Source organism: Canis lupus, chromosome X (genome assembly GCF_003254725.2).
Source record: "Canis lupus dingo isolate Sandy chromosome X, ASM325472v2, whole genome shotgun sequence".
NCBI lineage: Eukaryota > Metazoa > Chordata > Mammalia > Carnivora > Canidae > Canis > Canis lupus.
Genome location: NC_064281.1, coordinates 3123681 through 3141113, shown reverse-complemented (window position 1 = coordinate 3141113; position 17433 = coordinate 3123681).

Here is a 17433-nt window from a genome sequence, read left to right as displayed (position 1 = left end):
CGTGTTTTCAGTATCTGTTCGCATCTGTGTAATGGCCACACTTAGTACTGAATTCACACACTTTCTGATGTCCGGCTGATCAGTCGCCTCTTTCATTTCCCCCAGAGCCTTGTCGCTTTGGAGACTCTCGATTGAGCTACATTATGAGGCACTCTGAACAGATTTAACATTCAGAAGGTCTTGCATGCCATCAAACAGGAACCAAGTGCCCCTGCCATGCTTTCAACTGTTCGTATGAATAAAATATTTTTGTACTTTTATAGAACGAATGGCTATTAAATGTGAGATTTTATTTGGTGACATTTAATGGAAGGGGGAAAAAATAAACGTTTCGTTTATGATGAATGGCAGGTCGCAGAGATCAGACCAACTTTCCCAGCTGTGCTTGCAACGGTGGCGTCTGATGTTTTCCATGGACGCTCTGAGCTTAGCTTGTGATAAAGAATTGCAAAGCAAGCTGAGGACAGGGCTGCCGGGGAAGAGATCCTGCCCAGCCTAATTTATTGCCAAGTGTTTAAAGAGAACAGAGACCGTCTGCAGGGGTTCCTGCAATAAAAGCATCCTGTGTGATCTGCCCTCACAGCATATAAAAGGCTGTGACCGTAACCTTCTCCGGCTTAATCCCTTGTCAACTCTCTTATGTCTTTCTAAACAACACCACCTGTGTCGTCTTCTCTACTCGGCATGTGGGCGCGTGTTACAGAAATATCTGACTTCACCCTAGGAACGACACCATTTGTTCTACTTTCAAAAGTGACTTGGTTCTGGCTCCTTCATGCTACATACATGCTCCTTCATGTACATAACTACAATTATCTGAAATGATAGCAGTTGAATCCCTTGATTGGTGGTCAACGGTTCATTAGCAGCATGGGTGGGAGTTTTCTAAAGACCCTTGGACTCTCTAGGCTGGAGTTCATAAGCTCTTGGGTTAGCAAGTTCCCACCCAAGAGGTTAGGAGACGTTTCTAGTGTCACTCAGCAAATCCGTGTTCTTGTGTTTCCTTGAACTGTATCCCTTCTTTCCTGTGAACTATGCAGACAGGAAACTATTAAAGAGTTTGTGGGTGATCATCTTAGGCGTTAATACAGCTGCCAGATATGGGGAAGCAATGGTGATCTGTCTGCTGAGGATACAAAAGCATCATGGTGACAGCGACCCCCGTAGAACCGAGCTCCTTGCAGTGAGCTTTGATGACCAGTAGAAAATTCTAGGGCTGTGTCTCAGAGCTAATTTAGTACTTGTGAGGTAGTTAATACAAAGGACACACACAGGATAGATTTTGTTATATGTCTCATAGAATAGGGGACATGCCAATTCTCCAATACTTGAAAAAAAATCTAAAAAAATAAAAATAGTCATTGTTATCAAGCACAGCCTCTACGTTCTTTTAGATGAGAAAAATTAGAAACCATTGTGGACTTGGGAGTTATAGAAACTGCAGTATCTCTGAGCCTGGGGAAAAATAGCCTGAAGATAAAGAATATCTTTCATATTAATAATAATTACTGATTGTCTTCATGTCTCAAGGAGTTTAAAGAGATTTCCTTAGTCTGTACAAAGGACCTCATACCTCACGTGTCTAAAGGCTAAGCTTCCTCTGCCAAGAAGGAAAAGTCCAAAGAGGCTTCATTTTTCAGAAATATAGGGTCAAGGGATGCCTGGGTGGCTCAGTGGTTGAGCATCTGTCTTTGGCTCAGGGCATGATCCCAGGGTCTTGGGATCGAGTCCCACAGTGGGAAGCATGCCTCTCCCTCTGCCTGTGTCTCTGCCTTTCTCTCTGTGTCTCTCATGAATAAATAAATAAAATCTTAAAAAAATAATATGGTCAATATTTTGGCATCTGCACATAAGTGTCCTCCTCGAGTCCCTGTCTTGGAAATATCGCTGAATGATTAAAACAAAAACAGAAGTGGTGTTATGGCCAAATAAGTTGGATATGCTCCATGAAGTATCTTTAGCATGTGATTGATTTTTAAAATGTCTTTAAATATAGAAGCAGATATATCCTTGTTTAGCTCCAACCCCTGCCCCCATACAAGAGACCTTGGGAACATTTTCATGTAACTACCATTTACCTCCTCAACTATAGCACATTTCAGTTATTAGGAAGTTGATCGCCCATAGCCAGCATTTCTCATGAAAAGTAGCCTTACGTGACTCCTTCAGAAAACAATGAAAACTTCCCAGGCATCCATGGCCATTGATAAAATCTACTCACGATTCATAAGAACAAGAATCTCACCTTCAGTTAAAAACAAAACAATGCAAGCGACTCAAAAAACTATCCGTTGATTAAACCATATGTATAAGCAAGTGATGGGAATACAATATATCCATTGTATGCAAAGAGTGTGAAAGTGCAGACCATGGTATTAACTTCAGGACTAGAAGATTGAAATGAGGAAATGGCAAAGCCATATAACTGCATGCTATGCTATGACCATTGTACAATTTCTTGTACCAGTATCAAAGAAAAAAAACAAGTAGCAAATTCTTTACCAGGAACAGTAGATGCTTTAAGCACATCCCCTGTTGTGACTTGTTTGGTTTACACACACTGGTTTTCTGGTCCTCAAGGATTCCCCTTACATTTGTGCTTTCGTAGACATGCATTTCAATTTCCATTATAGAGTTGCAATATTATAGGTGTTTTCAATGTGCATCTTTGCGCCAAAAAAAAAAAAAAAACCCTCAAAAAACTCATCTGTGGTATTACTGGAAACAGAAGATGCCTCGTCATTCACCAGCCTTAACATGGAATGGACAGTGTGTGCTAGAACGTGTTTCCAAGTATGCTGGGCGGATCCTTCTTCCACCAAACAACCATAAAAATGACAAGATATACTAACCAACTATTTTCAGACATTAGCCAATAGGCACCCAAGATGGTGGATGTCTAAGAAAAAGGATTCATGGCGTGAGCCTGGCTTTCTGCCGAACTACAAATTCCCGCTTGGTGAGAGGATGGTTAAGAAGAGTAAGGTGGTTCCTCCAGCAGAGGAGGAACTGTCTGACGTCTTCGCACCTACAGTGGCTAGAATCTGTGGGCCAGACAGTGGGAATGACAGAGCTGTGCGTGCAGGTGGTCCAAAATCTAGGAGGGTGCTCTTGAGTCTCTTGACTGTGACTGAGATGCTATGTGCCAGAGAACAGGTGCAAAGGGGGCTGAACACAAGAAAGAAAGACGCGAGCATGACTTGAAGATTTCGAATACCCCAGCCAACCAGCCAGAGTGGAACCACCTACTTGGTATCTCATTTACCCCAGAACTCATCTATTTATCACAAATGTAGATATACTCACCTAAGAATAATCTTGAGAAACCACATGTGAATGGTTTTTTTTAAACTTTTATTTACAAGTAAACCTTACACATCTAACGTGGGGCTTGAACTCACTACCTTGAGCTCAAGAGTTACCTGAGTCATTCAGGTGCCCTGAGAATGTTTTAAGAGCATTTATCTCTGGGAATAGTTTCTGTTTTTGTTTCATTTGTTTGGGGTCTTTTTGACCAGTGAGTGACTTTTCATTGTGTTGCTACCTGCATCAAATTGAATTATTTACCCTCTTCAGATATGATTTTCATCATTAAAAAGCTAAAAATGTGTAAGATTTGGTGAAAAGTATACCCCTTACTATTTTTAATGTATATTTTGAATGGTCTTTTTTGCATTATTTCTTACCAGACACTATTATCATCAAAATCTTGGCTTCCAAAATGTTCCATTTAAGGAAAATGGCCAAGAAAATTGAAGCCCACATCTATAATGTGGGAAATGATAAGCGAGTTCGCTTTGGGTAGTACACTGTATAGATAGCGATCCTTTGCAAGGAAGCTGGAAATGCCTCGAGAAATAGGTTACAAATATGCAGCCGAGCTTTTCATGCTCAGGGTTGTCCATGAATAGATTTGTTCTGACAGGGATGGATTTGTGGACATGACCACCAGCCTGTCACTGTAACAGATGGATGAAAAGCTTCAAGATCCTGAAGCAAATCACTGCCTGCCCCAGCCCACTAATGAAGCAGGATTCCCAAAGTCAATTGTGTTATCAGCACAATTCAGTTTGATAAAGATTGAATAACCAGACAAAATAGCATTACTCAGTGCCTAGAGATTAGGGGCACAAAACAAGTGAAAGGAGATAACGTGGAAAATAAATGTATTTTCTATGGTGATCTTCAAAGCATCTTATGAGGGCTCAGTTGTTGTGGCAGTAATGTACGTGAATGCCATTTTAATAGTTAAATATAAAACCTGGTGTGAGAGAAGTCGTTTGAGATAGTATTCTGCGTGGCATATAGACGTGAAATATATTGATAATTTGTAAATATTCTTCAGCAGCTAAAGAAATACTTGAGCATGCAAAGAAGTAAATCTGGATTGGAAAAAAAATAGTTAACATGTTTATGAGCTTCACATATTTTATGGAGAGAAATACCAAGCCGGCTGTAATACTGAATTTAATTTGGTTCTTTAAAGAAAAAACAAAAAACAAAAAAAAAAAACAAATTAACTCCTTTTCAACTATAAACTTAGCTGAAATATACCATGCCTCCTATTGCTAGGTTATATTACATGTTTCCTGGCATGTTAGAATTTGTTGATTTGGAAATGAGGGAAATAGACACCTTATTTTTGAGGTTTTCTTCAGTCCCCATTATGAGTAAGAATCCATGACTTCCAGCAGCTGCTTATATAGAAAAGAAGTAACTGGAACCAATCAGGGAAATTCATGTGACAAAAATCCCTTTCTTTCCAGTTTATATAGTTAGCTTGGATAGTTTGTTTGCTTGTTTTCCCATCTTCTGGTAACTTTCACTTTTTAAAAAATTTTATTTGAGAGAGATAGAAAGAGAGAGAGAAAGAACAAGCAAGGGGAGAGAGAGAGAAGCAGGCTCCCCACCAACCACGGACCCAGACACGGGCTGCATCCCGGGACCCCGGGATCATGACCTGAGCCAAAAGCAGATGCTTAACCAACTGAGCCACCCCGGTGCCCCTTCTGGTGATTTTCAAAGCACATCATCTATGAAGAGTTTTGGGGGAGGTAGTTCACTTCCATGCCTTTTGTGAATCATTTTTTGTCACTTAGTATTATAGGACTTTATAATTGGGATGCAAATAGTTTAGAGCATGTGCATGTATGTGTTGTAGTGTCGGGGAAGGGTCTCTTCACCTTCATTCATCTGCCACTTAACTATCAGCAGCCAGCAAACATGCTGCCATATGCATCATTGTGTCCTTGCCACGCTTTGTCAAGGCTCCATGGACAACAGTCAATCGCCTCTACGTTCTTTATTCTTTCCTTTTGCATTAAAAAAAAAAAAAAAACTTTTTTATTTTACTACCTTCTTAAGAGGGCAGTTTGGGTGGTTAACAATGAACATGTTTTCTAATAAGATCATGTGGAGCTATAATCGTTCCTCTAATACCTCCTTACCTGCATCTTCACAAATGAATGTTAGTCTGTTCACATTCTTATGACTCAGTGTGAGATATTTTGTAGTTTTCTTGTGATTGTCTCCTTGAATCATGGCTCATTTACAAGGGAAGGCGGTGGAGGGGATATACAAGGGAAATTACCAAGAAAAGGAGGAAAATTGGGGGTTTCATTAAATGGTTATCTACATATATTAAAATATCCAATTATGTATTTTAAATATGTATCATTTAGTGTATGTCAATTATACCTCAACATGTATCAAAGTTTAGGGCTCTTGTGAAAATAAACGAAAACTGTGACATACTGACTTCAGGTTTGTTCAAATCTTTTATTTGCTTCCATAAATTTACTGATTTTCTCATTTTTATCAATTATTGAAGGGGGATTTGAAATCTGACTCATCACAATTCTATTACTTTTTCCTCCTAGTGTTTGTTGTTTTAGTATTTTGTATTTTGAAATTCTATTAGATGGGTGAATGGTTAGAAATGCTATGTCCTCTGTGAATTATGTCCTCTGTGAATTAAGCCCTTTCTTATTGTGAAGTGACCTTCTTTGTGGCATTTACAGTAAATTGTCACAAATTTACCTTCCAGTGATACTATTTCACAAATAATATAAGAACATTATAATAATTTACTTCTATTCCCTCAGAATGGCTAATGAGTTTTCCTACTCTACTGTCTCTATGCCACGTTGTCATGCATTTTAATTTTACATATGCTATAAACCACAAACTACATTTTAACTTTTTACCTGTTCAATTAACTACTAAAATGATTAAGTAAGAAGAAACTATCTGACACACTGACCCACCTACTTACCATTTTACCTCTCAATTGCTTTGGTTAGATCCATAGTTCTATCTGCCATAATCTCCCTGTTGACTGAAATTTCTTGTACTGCAGATCTGCTTGTGATGAAAGTGTTTTTGATTTTTGTATGTCCAGAAAAACCTTTTCATTGTTCTTTGAAAGATATTTTTGCTTGGTATAGATTTCTAGGTTGACAAGGTTTTTTGGTTTGTTTGTTTTAGTTATTAACATTTCTGTAATTATTCTTGAATTGTGCCTGGGACACAATAATATTAACTTGAAAACAGTTTGGTCTTTCCAGATTTTGCTTTTAAGTTTTAAGTTTAAAGATAAGAACGGGGGACGCCTGGGTGGCTCAGTGGTTTAGCGCTTGCCTTACTCCCAGGCCATGATCCTGGAGTCCTGGGATCGAGTCCCATGTCAGGCTCCCTGCATGGAGCCTGCTTCTCCCTCTGCCTGTGTCTCTGCCTCTCTTTCTCTCTCTTTCATGAATAAATAAATAAAATATTTTAAAAAATAATAAATAAAGATGAGAACAATGCTCAGTTCTTGATCTCAATGTGAGTAAAGGGGTCCTGGGAGAGTGGAGTCTGCAGGGTAGTTAACCTTCTGGTACAATGGACCAGGACACAGTAACAAAGTATGTTAAAGTCTCTCACAATGCCTAATTGATCATTGGACCTCAGAAAATGCAGTAGCCTAATAGGTGCTGCTTGATGTAGGAAGGGAAAAAATTTCCCAGACCTGTTTGGCAAAAGAATAACTCACTATAGGGGGAAACCACAATGTCTCACCTACTGTCCAGACTCAAGGCAAGTCATAGATGCAGAATCTTTCAACGAAGTGAGGGTATGCTTAAGGGAACATCCTATCATAAAAGGCATGCAAGAGAACTCAAAACTCCCCTTAAGCCTTACCCAGAAGGACTTGCAGTCATTTTCCTGGATGAATATGAGTAAGGGTAGAAGGAAAACCTTGCAGAGATCTTTTAATACTAAGATATTCATATATTAAATAGTTATAACCATATTAAGTGATTTTTTTATATTCACCCTTAATGTGAAAGGAATGTCATATAGCAGATTTTTATAGTGAAATGATATACCGTTATGTTCAATGTAAATCTCTCTAAGAGATAAGTCTAATAAATTAGTCATAAATCTAAGTGATAATCTAATAAAATGATTGAGTTAAGCCATTTAAATTAGAAATCTTTATAGCTTGTTTTTTCTTTTGGGAATTCCACACTTAGTTTGATGTTTGTATCAATTGCCCCGTGAAACAAGAGTTATTTTTCCCCCCTGAGGATTTCTGTTGGAGAAAATGAAAATAAAGTTAGGAATTCCTGTGGTTCTACCAGTCGTCAAGAGTACACATTTCTATTAGAACTCATGTAATGAAAAAAAAAATTAAAAAATAAAAAATATATTAAAAAAAGAACTCATGTAGTGGATACACATTGTATTTTTAAATATTTTGAATATGTCTAGGTCTGTAATAATGCTGGGTCATGCTCAGTTTTTACCAATTAGATGGAAGAACCTCTTTTGAAGTGTGTTTGCAAAGGACATCCATCCATCTGGTTGTAAAAACACATGTTCTTTTCCTGAGCCCATTATTAAGAAAATGTCCACTTGTCTGCTGAGGCTCTTCGAACCAAGAATGCCATCGGTACACTCAGCGTACAGAGCTATTTCTGTGTAGGACAGCATGATAGCCCCTTCAGATGGCAGCTACTGTTGGAAGACTAATGTCTGTCTCAGTTACTTTTTGTTAGACTCAGGGCTCATAAAATCTGGATCAAAAAAATAAAAGGTAATGGTGGACAATTTCCCTTAATTAGTCCAATGACATATAAATAGACTTTAAGAGCTTTCTGTGGTTATTTGTAGAAAGGCTGGAACAAACATTTTAAAGGCTGGTTTAAGCCTCTGTTTTTTTTTTTCCCCATCTCAAATTATCTGAAATGGCCCAATGTAATCAGAGCGCTCTTATAAGAGGAAGAAGGCAGGGCGGTCAAAGAAGACATAAAGGACCATATTCACAGGTTCTTGGAATTATGATATGGACATCTTTCAGGGCCATTATGCTGGCTACCACATAATGTGATCTAGAAATTCTATGGTTATATATATACTACCCCCCTCCAATGCTCACATATTTGTACCTGAAGAAAGGTTTCAAAAAAAAAAAAAAATGTGTGTTGCAATGTTATCTGTAGGCACTCCAAGATGGGAGAAAAGTCCATCCACAGTAGAAAGGATTAATAAATTGTGTTCTTTTTTTAAAATTATTTATTCATGAGAGACAGAGAGAGACAGAGGGGCAGAGACATAGGCAGAGGGAGAAGCAGGCTCCTTGTGGGGAGCCCGATGCAAAACTCGATCCCAGGACCCCGGATCATGACCTGAGCCAAATGCTCAACCACTGAACCACCCAGGTGCCCCAGTAAATTGTGTTCTATGTAATTCAGTGCAGCTATGAAAATGCATAAAGCAACGTTGCACACACCAACATGGATTAATCTCACAGATAAAATAATGAACAATAGGAACAAAATGCCTATAATTATGTGGGAAATAACATAGAGTAGACTTTGTGGTTCTGGGAAATGTTCACTCTCTTGACCTAGACTTGGGGAAACATGGTCCTTTGCACTTTTTTTTTTTTTTAAGTAGTCTCCACACTCAGCATGGAGTCCAACATGGAGCTTGAAATCACAACCTTGAGATCAAGAGTTGGATGCTTAACTGACTGAACCACCCAGGTGCCTCCCTTTGCATTTTTAAATTCAAATAACTGGCTATTATGCTTACCTTTTTGTGTGTGATTTGCTGCATATATAGTACACTTTTAAAAGTTTGGAAGCTGTTGAATTGTTAGTTAATGGTGCATACACTCATAAAATGAATCATTCCTTTGGACCTAATAAAGACTCAAACTTTTGGGCCAACTGTACAGCCCACACTAAGAAATACATTTTCCATGAATAATAGACGTTTATCCATATATGTTCTATCAATCCTGTACCTATCCATCTATCAATCTTTTACCTGTCAACTACCTATCTTTCTTCTCTATGTGGCTGGGCATTTCCTCTTCTTAATAATGACTGTTGGTGAATATAAATTCTTAAATGCCATCCAGATTCATTTATTAACTTTTTCCTCCATGGTTAGTGTAACTGGAGTCCCATTTAAGAAATCTTTCCTTTTGCAAATCTCATGAAGGTATGGCAAATATGATAAATTCTGTATTTCACATATTCTTCAAATGAACAGGTAGTCTCTATTTTTTCAAATGGAATACACTGCATATATTAATTTGGTCAATTTTGTTTCCATGGTTTTCAAAACTTCTATACATTAAGACCCTATTTTTTGTGTTCCTATTTTATGAGTTACAGAAAGGAGTTGACGTGGTCTTATCTCTTCAACTATCTACCTAGTCATTTCTAAATCACTGCCAGGCATTATCCATGATAAAACATAAATAATTTTAGGTCTCAAATGATTTTATTTTATTCAGAAATAAAGAAATAAAGATAAGAAATAAAGAAAAAAAATATTTATTTTTATTCAGAAAAAAAAATGCCTTTGCTGCCAGTAGGTGGCTAGTTGGCATGCCAATCCCAGATCATCATGAGGCATTACATGGGACTCGTTGGGTTTTAGCTCTGGTGCCAGCCACACTTGGTGTAGATTACACTTAACTCCTAGGATATAGCATTTAAGGGTCTCAGTCTAAAGCATGGGAGATTTAGTGCTGCTTGTGGGCATTGCACTCATGTTTTTCCCTCTAAATCAATGGGGCTACAGAAAAGTTTGTTCAGCTTCTGACTGCCGCTGCTTGTGTTGGGAGACAACCAAGGAAATCAGCACTAAATGCCCCAGATAGTGACCTGATAACCACTGCAACACTTTTCATTTTGTCTAGCTTTGCTAGTTTTTTTCCATGAGAAGTTTGGTCTGAGTTCTCTAAGTTTACGACAAACTGAAGGGTGTTCTTCTCAAGTGGTTTTACAGTGTAATTTTCTGAGTTGCCAGACCTGTTTTCTTCTGATCATTTAGAAACAAACAACAGAGAACAGGATGCAATTAGGGTTTCACAGGTTTCCACAAGGAACAAAACAAAGGAAGTTACACAATTACTATGCTTATTTTGGGGGAATGTTTTCAGATTTAATGTAATTGAGGACACATAACATCTGAACAACCATACCACTAATGCTTTAGGGAAGTATATGCTCACGCTATGAATTACACTAGCACTAGAGCCAGTGAATGCAGTTATATAATTCTTGCTGGTTTTTATAAAGCCAGTCTAACATAATCAAGATGTCCGTAGTAGAATTCTATAAATATATTGTAAAAAACATATTTGTTACACGTATCATTGCTGAAATATCATTAGTAAAAAATAGTACTAGCGTTCACATGAACTAAGCTTGAGAATAAGTAGGGAACTTTGTACCATCGAGGTGAAAAACATTGCCGAAGAGCACAGGAATGTAAAGAATTATAATTTATTATGGAATATCAGATGTTTGTAATGAGAAATTTATAAAACATAGAGAAGCTTATATAAAGCAATAACATAATTCATGCCACTTTTTTGGCATGCTGCTGTTAATATTCTGGCTTGTACAGTCTTTCCTCTGTTGACACTGTTTTACAGAGTGGACTTCACACTCAAAAAATTGTGCACACAGTTTTTTGTTTTTGTTTTTTGTTTGTTTGTTTGTTTGTGTGCACACAGTTAAAGCAAAGGGTTTTGTTCTTGCGAGCAGCAGAGAAAGATTTTTGGAATGCGTGGACTCCAGTTTGAAGACTACGTGATAGAAAAGACAGTTTGTTAGAGTCTAAGGTTTCCCCAGGAACCAGAAAAGGGACCAAGGTTTGAATGTGGGGAACTAGAAGTCATGTAAAATTGGAGAGATGGTAAATCCTTGTAAAATAGGTGGTAATTCAGCAGATTTATCAAAGGTGCCAGGGGAGATGGCAGGATCGCCGATGGAAAGGCAGTGTTTTAATCAAGGGAGGTTGGAATGAAGACACAAGGTCTTCTAGACTACAGCAAGGTGTAGAAGCAGTAGACCTTCTTCCCTTGGGTTTGGAACCACCTTTCTCAGCCTTGGCACTGCTGATATTTGGGGCTGGAGATGTACTTGAATTGGAAATACGTATAGTTTTCCATGCATGTCTTTCTCGTTGTGTATCTCCTTCACTCCTCAGACACCAGCTGGGTGTCCTACATTTAGCTCAGTTATGACACAATCTATCAGGTCCCATAGGTTAAGAGCTCAGACCCACCAGACCACCCACCCCACCCCACCCCACCCCCAAGTGCAAGTAGCAGGTCTCCGGGTTGTCCACAACTTCTCTCCAACTTGGTACAAACCAGAGGCTCTATGCCTTACGTTTGATTAATTTGCTAGAGCAGCTCACACAGAACTCAAGGAGACACTTACATTCACCAGTTTATTAGAAGAAATGGTAAAGGATAAGATGAATAGCTGGATGAAGAGATACACAGGGTAAGGTTTAGGAAGAATTCCCAGGCACTGGAGCTTCTGGCCCCATGGAGTTGGGTTGCATCATTATCCCCACGCAGATGTGTTCACCAACCTGGATGTTCTCCGTGCCCTATACTGTTGGGATTTTACAGAGACCTCCTCACTTAGATATGATCCATTATTCCATTTCCAGCCCTGCTTCTACATCTGGAGGATGGGAAAGGCAATGAAAATGCCAAGCTTTTCATCACGGCTTGGTCTTTATGGTGACCAGCCCCCATCCAGGACCCCACCCAGAATCACCCCATTAGAACAAGATGTTCCTATGCTCTTAACCCTTATAAAATTACAAGGGGTTTAGGAGCCCCATGCAGGGAACCAGGGCAATATTTTCTATTATCTCACCTACCTCTTTATGGTGACATGGAGCTGTCGTGTATGCATTAGGATGTTTAGCAACATGTCTGAACTCGACCCACCAGATTCCAGTAGTGTTTCCCCAGCCAAAAATGTGTCTGGTCATTATCAAATGTCCCCCAAGGTACACAATACCACCATCTCATCCTCACCTCCCATCCCACTGAGAAAAACTAATTTATCATTTAACATCTCTGGGTGGGACACTGAGAATCAACCACTGGAGGTTGATACTTTAGACTGGATAGCACCCTAACACCTCCCCCCCCAACCTTTGGGATTTGCAAATTTAGGTTCAAGTCCCAGTGATGACTACCATTAGTTTTCTTAAAATCCCACAACTTGAAATGAGATTAATGAAATAAAGACATCAAGTTAGTGAACATTTCTCATTGCAGAGTGTGGTCATTCAAATCCATGCCATCTGTAAGTGAAGGGCTCATACATGTAGGAGATTTCAGGTGTCCAGGAAAATCCACCAGAATCCTGATACTTCAGGTGAGTCTTGCATGTACAACTTTAGGCCAGTGTGCAAGGGGCATGGAAGAGTTTTACTGACTGAGGCGATACCTCCATGGAGTGTAACAAGCATCCATTCAGGGTGTCAGCTCTATCTAAAAGCTCTCTGAACTGCAAGCAGATCATCTAACAGATGTTTTTCCTACAATCAACATCCCAGGGTTTATTTTTCAGTTCCTAGCTTATAAAACAATCAATTCCATGGACAATGACATCATGAATTATGTGAAATGGACCCTACCAACTACAGAAAATGGAAATTTATGTTGGTCAACATCAGAACTAGACCAAAAAGAATCCCCCCAAATTTAGGGAATTTTTGATATCATAAAATGACTCGGTATCAAATATAGGATGTGAAATTTTAAGCATTTTGATAACAAGGATATTATCAAAACATCTATTTCAAAAACACATTTTGTAGAAATGGAATATACTTTTACAGAGATGTTTTCCATAAACGCATGATTTATTTTTAGCTCCCCTAAGGACAGCTGCCAGATTATGACTGAGAACTTGCAACTTGATGGGTCAGTGCATTTAAAAAAAATATTGTTACTATGGAAATTTGATTTTGGAATGAATTGTGAAAGATTCTGTGTAGCAAATAAATATAGATGGGTAAAGTGTTTCACATATCGTTTAGATGAGCTCACTGTATCTTTCTACACATCATCTGGTATAGGACAAACAATATTGTTTGGGACACAAGGAATTTCAATTTGCATAAATCCTTGTAAAGAGCTAAATTTTCAGACTGCGTTACTTCACTGGGGAGAGACAAAGAAAACACCATGTAGCCTCATCTAGGTTGAGATATTCGAAACGTAATTTGGAATGTCAAATTAGTATTCATGTTGACAGAAACTTATTAAGGTCTGTGTCAAAATAGTCTGACTCTGGATTTGTAGGACTATACAAACTGGGCAATCAATGATGCAGTAACGTGTGGATTCATGATTTTTACATACATCAAGATGGTGATTTACACAACGCATAATGAAAATATCAAAGAGGATGATCTGTTTATCTGTTAAAGTGATGGTCATGGCTTCCCCTCACCTTTACAAGACTCAAGTCTAGAACAGCTCAGTCATCTTTCCTTCTTGACCTGCCAGGACCACATGTCCTCGTGACTAGAATGAGGAAATCTGCTTCTAATCCCGCAGATAGCGCTCTTGAAAAATAATCCTCTACTCCCAGTGCCCGAGGGATGTCTGCAAATGTCACCTCTTTGCTGTCCCAGCAACTGTGTTTGCTCTTCTCTTGTGGATGACACAGCCAGATTGCACTGTTATGTTTTATGCACAGTGCAGACGGCGTTCTATTGCTTGACTCTCATGATTAGGTGAGGATGATCCATGCCCTTACATATCCCTTTCGGGGATGTTTGTCATTCAGTGGAATGCCCAGTAGTAAACCTTGCATTTTAGCAATCCAAATTCCTCCCATTATGACCATAGTCAATGTCTCTTTATACACAGCCTGGGAATAACCCTGTTTGTGTGTGTGTGTTTTGTTTTTTGTTTTCTGAAACTCAACCACTAAATGAATCAAAAGAGATAAAGAGCACATTGGTAACATATGGCATCTACTGTAAGTCTTACTATCCCTTTTCTGAATGAATTAGGATGTGATTTGCCTTTGTCAGCACTTTGCTTCTATGTTGGCTTGGCATGTTTTTGTTGGCTTCAGTACTTACCACATCTTATAGAAATTGCTTTGCACCCACCCCTTGTCATCTCCTGATGTCTATCCATCCAGAATGTGTATCCATAATTTTCCTAGTAGGACCCCAAGACATGGCCTCGGTTGATTGGTCCAGGAGTGGATATCTGGAGTGAGGTGGACCTGCAGATAGCTTTCTTTCTAATAATCAAGTACAACTTCTCTCACTCAGAAGCCTCTAGAGCTTTCTTGGTCAATTCCTTTACAGGGACTTTGCAGTTAAACACATTCTTTGACAATGGAAGAAACTCCCCATTATCCTTCCCATGGATTTCCCTTTTGTGGCCCAACCTGTCAACAGCAACTTTCTGTTGCTTGCAATCAAAATAACCTTCACTAACAGGACACAGTTTGCAAGACCCAAAGCCACACAGAGCAGATTCAAACTATGAACCGCCTGATCTGACTGAGGTAGGCTGAGGGCAAGTTTTGCGGAGACAGGCCATCATTACAATTCATCTGTGCTGCCTTCAGATGCAGATTATATCCCTCTCATCTCATTCAAACAGGACAACATGGGACCATAACAGTAAACTGTCAGGAAATTCACACATGCTGATTTTTTGTTTCCATCACAAGAGAAAACCCAGTCTTTGCTGAGTGGCAGCACTGAGTTTCTTTGCCTTCTTCAAAGTCATCCATGGAAAAAAGCAACAGTGTGGTCAGGCAAGACTCTGTTAGAAATGTGTCCTCTCAGTTCCCTCTTTGATACCAAGACATGAAGGCAATGCAGGAAAGACAAGTGCTAAGTCAGAGGATATAACCTGCATCCATTATTATTATCTGCCATTTGGAACCTCAGATCCAAAATCCTAAACAAAATATTAACAAACTGTATTCAGAGATATATATAAAAATCAAAGTTCCCACCATTGCCCAAGTGCAAGATTGGCTGAATATAGATATCAACTTAAATCATTACATTGACAAAAGATGAAAAACTAAAAATAATATCTGACATTTACTCAGTCATTAGATATGAGGTCAATGTACAGATATAAATTATATAGAAATCGATTGGGAACTAAAGATTGGAAAGTGAATTTGCAAAAGAGTATATTTAAAATTGCATCAGTAATACCATTAAAGGAGATCCCTGGGCTGCTCAGGGGCCTGCCTTTGGCCCAGGGCATCACCCCGTGTTCCTGGGATCGAGTCCCATATCGGGCTCCTGCCAGGAGTCTGCTTCTCTCTCTGCCTGTGTCTTTGCCTGTCTCTCTTTCTGTGTCTCTCATGAATAAATAAATAAAATAATAATAATAATAATAATAATAATAATAATAATACAGTTAAAGTATCAAACCTTGATAAAATGATCTGTGCCTTAATTATTATCCCAGTCAAAATCCTAGTGTGTAGAAATCCACGAGTAGATTCTATAATGCATATGGAAATATAAAAGATCAAGGACAGCTCAGACACTCAAAAGGGAGAGCATTTGGGGGAGAGGAGCTTACATTTTCAGAGGATGATTCATGTCCTTACATACATTCATGTTCCATCAACCCTCTTTAACTGCTGTTTCCTCCACTGTGCCCTTTTTAAAAAAGATTTTATTTGTTTATTTGAGAGAAAGAACACAAGCCAGGGGAAGGGCAGAGGGAGAGAGAGAAGCAGGCTCCTCACTGAGCAGGGAGCCCGATGTAGGGCTCGATCCCAGGATCCTGAGATCACAACCTGATCCAAAGGCAGACACTTAACTGACTGAGCCACCCCGGGGCCCCACATATCCTTTATATGTAAGACTTACTATTATAATATATTTGTATATAATTTCATCAAACATTAGCATTCATTTTTTTAAAATTATAACAGCTTAGACAATGTGGTGTTACACTAAATAATCTAATGGAACAGAATGGAAACATTGCATATACCCACTCATAAAGGTATTTGAATTTTGATACAAAACCCTGACACACACTAGCAGATAATCTTTTCAGGGTGTGGTATTTCTCAAGTAGGTAACTATGTAGAGAGGAGAGAAAGATCTGTATCTCACACCATATACAAATTCTATTTCACATAGATTGTAGGTATGTCTAACTTTCAAAAGAAAAACAATAAAGCTAGATGTCCATGTAGGAAAGTACATTTATGATCTTGTGTTAGGAAAGGTTTCTTAAAAACATAAATGTGGGGTATCTGGGTGGCTCAGTCAGGTAAGCATCTATCTGACTGTTGGTTTCAGGTCGTGATCTCAGGATCCTGAGATGGAGGCCCGTGTTGGGCGCCATGCTTACCCGGAATCTGCTTCAGATTCTCTCTCCCTTGGCCCCTCCCACTCATGGTCTCTGTCTCTCAAATAAATCTTTAAAATTATATATGAATAAAGGAAAGACAGATATATTGGATCATAATATAACTAATAGTCATCCATCAAAAGACATCGCTGAATGAGTGAAGATACACACCACCAGACTGGGAGAATATGTTCATGTTATCTATAATGCTTCAAAATACATAAATTGCTCTGCATACAACTGCAGACTCATGCACAATAAGGATTCTTACAAATCAATATGAAGAAAGCAGATCCTGTAACATTGTGGCGAGGCAAAACACCTGAAAGATTTTATGGAAGAGCAAAGCCAAATTCCCCATTATCGTGTGAGAAAATGCAACTTCATTAATCATGACCGAGATTCAATATGAAATCAGAACAAAATACAACCACATACCAACCAGAGTGGCTGTAACGAAATAGTCAGGAAATATCAAGTGCTGGAGAAAAGTAGAACAACGAATCTCTCATACTTTTGATGGTCCAGAATCTTTGGAAAATTCTCTGATGATATCCACCAAAGCTGAAAAGGTAAATCAAGTCTGATCCAACAGTTCCCAGAGATGTATGTTCATATGTCTGAACACACATGCGTGCATGCACTCAGACACACGTAATTGTTTTAAAAACCTAGCATCTCTATGGGTAATTGTTAAATACTGGAAATAATCCAGATGTCCATTAATAAGGGATTGGATAGGGACA